Source organism: Sinocyclocheilus rhinocerous, unplaced genomic scaffold (assembly GCF_001515625.1).
Source record: "Sinocyclocheilus rhinocerous isolate Xijiao unplaced genomic scaffold, SAMN03320098_v1.1 scaffold3621, whole genome shotgun sequence".
Classification (NCBI taxonomy): Eukaryota; Metazoa; Chordata; class Actinopteri; order Cypriniformes; family Cyprinidae; genus Sinocyclocheilus; species Sinocyclocheilus rhinocerous.
This window is the reverse complement of record NW_015654992.1, coordinates 76,093-85,393: the sequence shown is the minus strand read 5'-3', so window position 1 is coordinate 85,393 and position 9,301 is coordinate 76,093. Positions and strand designations below refer to the sequence as shown.

The 9,301-nt window shown below is 37.3% G+C and overlaps 1 pseudogene; it reads left to right on the top strand.

The window, feature by feature from the left end:
* The window catches only part of LOC107717918 (sodium/potassium-transporting ATPase subunit alpha-1-like), a 29,443-nt pseudogene extending 21,491 nt beyond the window's left edge, over positions 1 to 7,952 (top strand).
* Positions 7,953 to 9,301: the final 1,349 nt, after the last annotated feature.

Genomic DNA, 9,301 nt, shown 5'->3' with positions numbered 1-9,301 from the left:
ACCATTCAAGTCAGCAGGAAGAGCCAAAGCTAGTCCACAGTTTACTAAACGGTGGCAACCTCTTTAAGTTATTCTTGACTGTGTTGGATTGACTGCTTTGATGCGTTGCAATATGGTAGGGCATTGTTTTGATGCTTACATCCGAAAAAATGTAAAATAAATGTTTATTTATTTCATTTATATATATATATATATATATATCAAATGTCGCCCATGGTGGTCACGGTGAAAGTGAAACTTTAATGATGCATAGTGCTTAAAACAGGAAGTAGTGCAGCTGCTTTGTTTACAGGGTTTCCGGGGTAATGGCTGCATTTAAATGAATTATTATTATTATTATTATTATTATTATTATTATTATTATTATTATTATTATTATTATTATTATTATTATTATTATTATTATTATTATTATTATTATTATTATTATTATTATTATTATTATTATTATTATTATTATTATTATTATTATTATTATTATTATTATTATTATTATTATTATTATTATTATTATTATTATTATTATTATTATTTCTGCAGTTTAGCGCCATCTGCTGTCAGAGAGTGAAAGTGCGCTTTCATCCAGAGCGTCTCTCACATGTTCCGCCATGTGCTTCTCGTCCGCGCTTGTTTACATCAGAGTGCGCACGCATCTTTCATGCAGCATACGGCGGTGTTGTGCATTTTGACCAGTTGATGGGAAAAGTATTCTTAAAATGCATTCAAAATTCGGAATAATTTGTAATATATAACTATTCACGGTATTTAGAAGTGCCCATGATAACAATATCGTGCATATTCATTACCGTGATATATCGCATTACCGAATACCGGCACAAGTCTACTGGAGACACGGTTTTTAAATAAAATATTCATATTAATCAAGGATTTATTGACTTAATGCACCGTATTTCGAATTGTACAGAAATACATGCTTACATATGTGCTTTAGTTATTATTTAATTAATTCACTACTTACTATTTATTAATAAAGTCGGCATGAAACGGAAGTTGAGATTGTCCTTTTTTCCTGTTGTGACATATATCCGAGTGAAACGGCTACTGAAATGAGAAAAAAATGCAGGGCGGGGCTTGATTTTGTCAAGGGAATTGATTGGATAGTTGGAAGTTGGGCGTTGTGTTGTGTTGTTCTGTTATTCTGGCCCTTTAAGAAAGTCTGTACAGGGTGCACGTGAAAGGCGCGTTGACATGCGCAGTGAGAGTTCAGTAAAGTGGATTTCATGTTACACAATGCCTCTTCATTGACTTGCACGAACATTACAACAAATTGGCGACGAGGATGTCTCTTCTTCCACTAAACCTGCCACCACCATTCCTGGAATGCCCGGGCGAGCCAAAACTGACGTTTACTGCATGGAAGCGGCAATTTGACAACTATTTGCTGGCTATCGGTGGTGACAAGTTTCCGGATGAGCAGAAAAGAGCGTTGCTGATCCACTGCTTAGGCGCGGAAGGCCAGCGCCTGTACAATACATTGCCACTCGAACACGATGAATACAGCGGGACTGTGTCTGCATTGACAACATTCTTTCAACCCAAGGTTAATGTGGTAGCGGAAAGATACCGGTTCAGACAGCGAGCCCAACATGTGGGTGAGTCGACAGATCATTACATAGTAGCTCTGCGCGAGCTTGATGCAACTGATTACTACAGCAAGTGGCCGGAGGTTGCTTTCTGTGCCAAAGCGGATACAAATGCTGTTATCACAATGCTCACCTCAATTTTCAGTCGAGAAGGAAACCCTTGTGAACTTGTGTCGGACAATGGGAGCCAGTTTGTGTCACATGAATTCTCAGAATTCCTACTGAAAAGGGGAATATGACACATCAAGTCCTCAGTGTATTATCCTCGATCTAATGGCGAAGTGGAAAGATTTAACAGAGTGTTAAAAGATTGCAATGTTGTCTTAAACAGACTAAACTTCAGTTTTTAGGGTACACGTTATCCCCAGAAGGTCTCCTCCCTGATGACACTCACATCACAGCAATCCTGAAGGCTCCAGCACCAAGTGATGCACCCAGTCTGCGTTCTTTCCTGGGCCTCACCGCATGGTACAGTAAATTTGTGCCAAACTATGCAACAGTGGTTGAGCCACTCAGAGCACTTTTACGCAAAGACAATGCATTCTCATGGCCCACCACTGGCCAAGCCAGTTTTGATAAAGTGAAGCACATGATTGTAAACAGTTCTGCTTTAGCCCTGTTTGACCCTAGACTGCAGACTATTCTTTCCACAGATGCCTCACACTACGGCTTGGGAGCGGTCCTCACACAAATAACAGAGCAGGGGACAGAACAGACTGTTGCATTTGCATCGCGAAGCCTGTCGGAAGCTGAGAGAAAATACTCTATTGTAGAAAAGGAGGCCTTAGCCTGCGTCTGGGCTGCAGAAAAGTGGAGAACCTGGCTGTGGGGCAGAAAGTTCATACTCCGAACAGATCATCAAGCCCTCACAACCCTCCTGACCACAAAAGGTAATAACAGAGCTTGCCTCCGGGTGGCAAGATGGTCTGCCCGGTTGCTTGAATTTAATTATGATGTCCAGTACAGAAAAGGAACCCTGAACCAGGTCGCTGATTGTCTCTCAAGATTACCACTCTCTGATGCAGCTGAGAACAGTGACAATACAGTGGAGTCTGTGGCGGCAATATTGACTGACCTCAGTACAGTGTCAAAGGATGACTTCAAAGCTGCATGCCGATCCTGCCTGGAACTCATAGAACTTCGTACACAGCTGCAGACACATCATGGACGTCAGGTAACCAGAATCTCAGAGCATATTATCTGATCTGAGATGAACTCACTGTGATGGATGATTTGGTTGTCAGAGGCACCCACCGCCTGATAGTTCCACAGGTGATGAGGAAAAGGATGATAGAACTTGCCCACGAAAGCCACCAAGGCATTGTTCGCACAAAACAGCGCCTTAGAGAGATGTACTGGTGGCCTAAAATGGACCTACAGACTGAAGCTTATATCAAGCACTGTTCTATCTGCAGACAACACGACAAGACTTCGGTTACTCATACTGCTCCACTCACTCCTGTTCCTCTTCCAGATGCAGCATGGGAAAAGGTGAGCGTGGATATTGTGGGACCTTTTGACTTAGCTCCACATGACTGCAGATATGCGATCACCCTGATAGATTACTACAGCAAGTGGCCGGAGGTTGCTTTCTGTGCCAAAGCGGATACAAATGCTGTTATCACAATGCTCACCTCAATTTTCAGTCGAGAAGGAAACCCTTGTGAACTTGTGTCGGACAATGGGAGCCAGTTCGTGTCACATGAATTCTCAGAATTCCTACTGAAAAGGGGAATACGACACATCAAGTCCTCAGTGTATTATCCTCGATCTAATGGCGAAGTGGAAAGATTTAACAGAGTGTTAAAAGATTGCTTACAAACAGCTATGCTCCAGGGACAGTTATGGAAGCCCTTCACTCTCCAGTTCCTTGCAGATTACAGGCCCACTCCACATGCTGTCACTGGAATCCCCCCATCTAAACTACTTCATGGGAGACAAATGAGAACAAAGCTTCACATACTAAACTTGCCTGAGGCCGATGAGCGTGAAAATGACTTGCGGGAAAAGGTGAAAATGAAACAAATCAAGATGAAGGAATATACAGATAAGCGCAGGAGTGCTTTGCAGACTAACTTCCAACCAGGCAGTAAAGTGAGAGTAAAGAAACCCTGGATGATCAAGAAAGGTGATCAAAGATACACCAAACCACAGGAAGTGATGGAAAAGATGGGACCAAATACTTACTTGCTGGAGGATGGCAGAAACTGGAATGCATCACGCCTTTCAGCGATTCCAGACTCTGTTCCTGTGGGAAAATCAGATGAGGCACAGAAAGACTCTCCTCCATCCTCTGATCATGTGATTGCTGACAACACAGTAACAAGAACCTCTAGACAAAGGAATCCTCCATCATGGATGAAAGACTTGGTCAGTTAAAGTTGATTGATAAAGCCAAAGAGGAATAAGTTAGAAGTGAACGTTAAGCTATTCACTCAGTTAATTGATTGATGTAGAATAACAACTAATGCCATATGTTAAACTTTCTTTCTTCTTAAAAGTGGTTCTAGTCTGGTACATGTTAAGGCTACAGTGTTCAAAGGACACTGTAAAAAAAAGAGGAAAATGTTATGTTCTGTTATTGCACTGGCCCTTTAAGAAAGTCTACAGGTGCACGTGAAAGGCGCGTTGACATGCGCAGTGAGAGTTCAGTAAAGTGGATTTCATGTTACACAATGCCTCTTCATTGACTTGCACGAACAATACAACACGTTGCTAACAAAATGAAGGCAGAAACGTGACAGACAAGATAGCCCCGCCCTCACGCCATAGCACATGGCAGGAAGAGAAGAGAAGTCGTTTCGAGGGGGGAGGGAAGGTTAACGTAGCCAAGTCTTTGCGAACCTTCCACGTCCATACTGGAAAACAAGTATACAATATTTAAAAATACAAAGCTTTCAAAATCATTTAGGTTATTCAAAATGGATTCACAAAAATGCAATCCTTCTATACCTTCTAACACTCATCAGTCTAACACTTAATCTAACACACTTTAAACTTATCAGTTTGTTAGTCCAACCATTATGCCCTGATCTTAGGGTATCAAATAAGGGAGGCATCTTTTTTTTTTTTGCAAAATGGCAAATTTTGCAAAATGTACAGTGTTTGGGGTACTCCAGGACCAGGATTAGAAAATTGTGCTACCTAAAGAACTTGCTGCAGAGAACATAATGTAAAACACAACTTCACAAAGTTAACTAAGGTAATTCATCTAAAAAATTATATAAATATTATGGGAATATTTTAAATACCTTTCGCTTGTGACGAAAGTTTCATCAATCATAACGAACTCCCTGGGGTGTCCTATTGTTAGGCCCTTCCTTCTGGCATACAGCTTTATAGAATCTTTACAAATAGCTCGAACCTGTTTGGTCATGCTGCTGAGTGTGCGTGAGCAAAACTTTGTTAACAAAAGTGACAAAAATGTACTGTTGGTATTTCTGGTCAAATACCTTCAAAATTATAAACATAACAGATGTATTTTTCAAAATTAGACTATAACTTTTTTTTTTTTAAATGTTTTTTTACATACCGATATACTTCATCCAGGAGAATAAATTACACTTTGACTTGGCAAAAAGTGATCCAGACCTCACTGACTTGAATCTTCCCTTATGTCTCTTCCGTGTACAAGACCTTTAAACGTAATAAAAGATTCTAGTAAGACCATGTGTCATATTTGTTTAAATTTTCCTAATACCACAGCAGACATGTAAAATTAATAATAATATATTGAAAAATAATAACATTATGAATTATTAAAAAGATAATTTAAGCAAGCAAGCTCTGGTCAAAAATTTAGTTTAAATAATAATAATAATAATAATAATACTTACCAAACATAGTTGTCTGCTTTGTTGGGTTTATGAGTCAGCTTCATTGTATGTTGGCATAAATTGCACTTTATTTTTGCTTTAAGCAATTTTTTTTTCTGGAGCCATTTAATCAACTTCAATTTCTTCCTCTTTGTTTGACGTCCTTCAATCATTGACAGCAATTTTTTATTTAATGACCGACCCATGTCACCTTAGAAATACATAAAAAAATAATAGTAATATTAACAAATACATTTATATTTAGTATGCATGCAACAAATGACATACTCAACATGGATAACAAATATATTAATGACGGAAAACTGTCAATGCCAATTTTAATAAATATTATCATTAGTAGCTATATTAAGATATTTTATGAAGTTTTGTATTACATGTAGCATAAATATATCAGAATAACAGTAACAGTGTTGTACCATATATGCATTTCATGTTCTGACGAAAGAAACAGGCATAATTAAATAAATAAATCTTACATGATGTGTCACTGGATTGTTCGTAATTTTCCCCCGTTGCATCTGTAATCGGCGCAGGCGCGGGCGCGCGCTTTTTATCAGGAAGTGGCGTTCCGGAAATAAAAATCCCGAGAGATTTTTAGCTATAAAATTTTAAATCCTACAAGACACATTTATCATTAACTTTAAAATTGTTAAGCGATTATTGTATAGAAGCCACTAGTCTTTGTGATTTCAGCTTCATTTAAAAAAGAAAAATAATAAGAAAAGAAAAACTACACTACCCACAATCCTTCAGCATATTGCAAAAAAAGAGCGGCCAGAGGTTATCCAGCGCATACTGGTAGACTGTGGAGGCCACAGCAAGTTTGATGATGGCGAGTGGACAGACGGATGGCATTTTAGACTCTTGCCATCAGACCAGAGGGAGACCGAAGAAAAAAGTCTCGGGATGAACGCACAGAAAAATCCGGTAAATTATGCACGTTTATCTGCTTACGTTTATCAGATACGGTTAGAACGTTTAGCACGAAACTATTGAGAAATTGTTGATCCTGGTTTGAATATTAGCAATAACTGAGAAAACGAAACAACTTTTAACTTATATTTTTAACTAAGAAAAACTCTCTCTCTCTCTCTCTCTCGTCGGTGTAACGTAATGTGTTCAGGATGATTTTCTGCTCTAAATAAAGCAAGTGAAACAAGACTCTTTACATTAATATTCCTTTTATTTTCTAGATAAACCACATGGAGCAGCGCCAACTGTTTCAATAGCTTTGGCTAAAGCCAAGGCAGAGACTGACACCTTGAGGGTGAAATGTCAATATCTGCAGGAGAAAATAGAAGATTTGACAAAAGAACGAGATTTCCTTAGACAACAGCTGTCAGAAGGTAGTTGTTTTGAAAGTTTTAGTGTTAAAATGTATAAAGACTTTTTTTTGTTATTTGGAGTGAAGTTAACATGTATACTAAAGTCACAAATGCAGGCATGCAGTATATGAGTATTAACTGTTTTTTTTCCCCCAATCAGCCATCAAAATGGACAACATGCCTGACAAAAATAAAGATAAGCCTGCAGAAATAGCAAAAATGTGGTTTCTCCCTCTGTGTCCTTATTTGGTTGTTCCTGTTCTCGTTATTAGTTAATCACCTCGTTGTGCTCACCTGTCTGCCCCTCGTTATCTGCCCTATATTAGTTCCTGTCTCTTGTATTCTAGTTGGTCGGTTATTGTGAATGTTACCCTGTGTGTTGATGTCTACCCTGTCTGGATCTCCTGTTTTCAAATCATTAAATATCCTTTATTTCGTCATCTTCGTCGTCCTGCCTGATCTCTGGAACACCCTGCCCGTGACAAGGGGTAGGTTGTGCAAATTTAAATAATTTAATAATTGTTTTTATATCAGGAATGTGAAACTTGGTATATGTGTTGTGTAGTTTACCATTAAATACTCCTTGACACATGAATGGCTTCTTAATGTGATCACTAGAAAGCTAACAGTTGCAGACATTTCTTTTCTTTTTTAATATTTTTAAATATTTTTTATTGTCTTATTGTTTATTTTAGTTACTGAACCATGGCAGGTGGTAAAGCAGTACAAATCAGTTCTGGAGATTTTCAAAAGAGGAAGCAACATGGCAGATGCATTCAGAAAGTATGGTGTGGACCGGAACACAATTGTGCAGAGTGCAGCTATTGCTGAACTGGCGATTGCAGCACCAGCGAAATATGAGGAAATCAATGACAAAAATGCAAAGGGAGAGAAATTATCAAACATAGCCCAGAAATGTCAAGATGCAATTATGGCCGATGAGAACATTGCAAACAAAATACAAACGATGAAAACTGATGGGAAGTTGCTTCCAATAAAAAAATAGTTAATTTCCATGTAAAAAAAGAAGAAAAAAAAAAAAACAGTCAAAGAAGGGCTTTAAAACCCTAAGATAAAAAATATCCAAATACATTTTTCCCCATGTTTAATTCCAGTAATGTATCTTTCCTTGTTTAGGCCTGAATTGATAGTGCTGCACGTGGTTTGTTTCTGTGTAGAAACAAGTTTTTGTTCTTAAAAATTTTGCTTTGTTTTGTATTTTTTTGTGCTGGCATTACAGCCCAAATCAATGCCTTATTATTAAATAATACTGATAAGGTTCACAATGGCATTTTTACCTCTAGAGTAAGATGGTGAGTTAGAAATATTCACGCTTAGTGCGTCAACTGCTATGTAAACTAATGTAAATATGTACAGTAAGTTAACCTTAAAACATTAAGGCTATTTACAAGCATTAGTTTGTGTTAACTTATGCATTAACTAATGTTAACCAATTGCACTGTTAAAATGAATAGAATTTATGTGAGTTAACATTAACAAAGATTAACTAATGCTGAACAGAGGTGTTGTTCATGGTTAGTTCATGTTAACTAATATTAACTAATTGTGCTGTTAACGTGAATAGATGTATTAATATGTGTGTTAACGTTAACAAAGATGAACTCATTCTGAACAGAGGTGTTGTTCATGGTTAGTTCATGTTAACTAATACTTTAATTAATGTTAACTAATTGTGCTGTTAACATGAATAGATGCATTAATTTATGTGTGAGTTAACATTAACAAAGATTAACTAATGCTGAACAGAGATGTTGTTCATGGTTAGTTCATGTTAACTAACGCTTTAACTAATGTTAACTAATTGTGCTGTTAACGTGAATAGATGTATTAATATATGTGTGTTAACGTTAACAAAGATTAACTAATGCTGAACAGAGATGTTGTTCATGGTTAGTTCATGTTAACTAACGCTTTAACTAATGTTAACTAATACAACCTTATTGTAAAGTGTTACCGATTAAAGATTATGAGGGCACATAATTTTTTTTTTAAATAATGAAGTGCACAGATATATCATTTATAATAAACACATTTCATGGCGACTTCATTTTAGCTTTAGTTTGGCTCTAGTTTTGTATTTATTCCAGTTTTTATATGAAAAGGTTCATGTAAAGTAGATAAAAATTCATCCAGAGTAAATCCTTTTCACTGAATATGTTTCTAAAAATAAGTTTGAAAAAGTTGTCGGAAGCATGGTGGTGGTGACGTTGAAGGCGAGTGACCGTGGTGTAGCCTAGTGCGTTTATAGCCTAAGTTTAGCTTTTAAGTTTTGGCTCTGGTATTTAGGCTTCAAAATTCATAAAAGTTTTATTTTGTGAAGATTATCTTGATGGACAAAACGTGCAAGTATCATAAACTATGGTTGAACATAGAGTTTACGATAATCCAAAAGCCTATAGAAACAGCCTATTGGCCTTTTGACGAGGGAACCAGTGTGATGCTAACAGCCGATTGGCCTACAAAGAGACGTCATAAAAAAAGGTGCTTCTCACTGCAAAAAAAAAAAAAAAAAAAA